Source organism: Brassica oleracea, chromosome C9, assembly GCF_000695525.1.
Source record: "Brassica oleracea var. oleracea cultivar TO1000 chromosome C9, BOL, whole genome shotgun sequence".
NCBI lineage: Eukaryota > Viridiplantae > Streptophyta > Magnoliopsida > Brassicales > Brassicaceae > Brassica > Brassica oleracea.
In genome coordinates this window covers 54,592,467-54,592,834 of record NC_027756.1, presented here as the reverse complement: position 1 = coordinate 54,592,834, position 368 = coordinate 54,592,467, and positions in this window count along the sequence as shown.

Genomic DNA, 368 nt, shown 5'->3' with positions numbered 1-368 from the left:
TTAGTGTTGTTTTAAAATTTCTAACCAGATTCTACATTTGTATTAATTTAATCTAAATTCTCTTTCAAGGTAGATGAGCATCGTTCTTTTTTTTATCAATTAATTTAGTAAAACTTCATATGCTCCCTATATTAGTGGACAAACCCCATTAAAATCGCTTTTCTATAGAAATAGAGACAACAAAGGTTTCAAACCTCTTTGACCATCATCATATGTTAGTTCATGATACAAATATGCATTAAAACAATATTGGCATATTTTGAGTTTTTTTCAAAAGCTATGTGTTAACCCCTACAAAATATTCAGCTTTTTGGTAAATGGTTAATATGTTGAAGCCTATAATCTGTTTTAAAATTTCTAACCACATT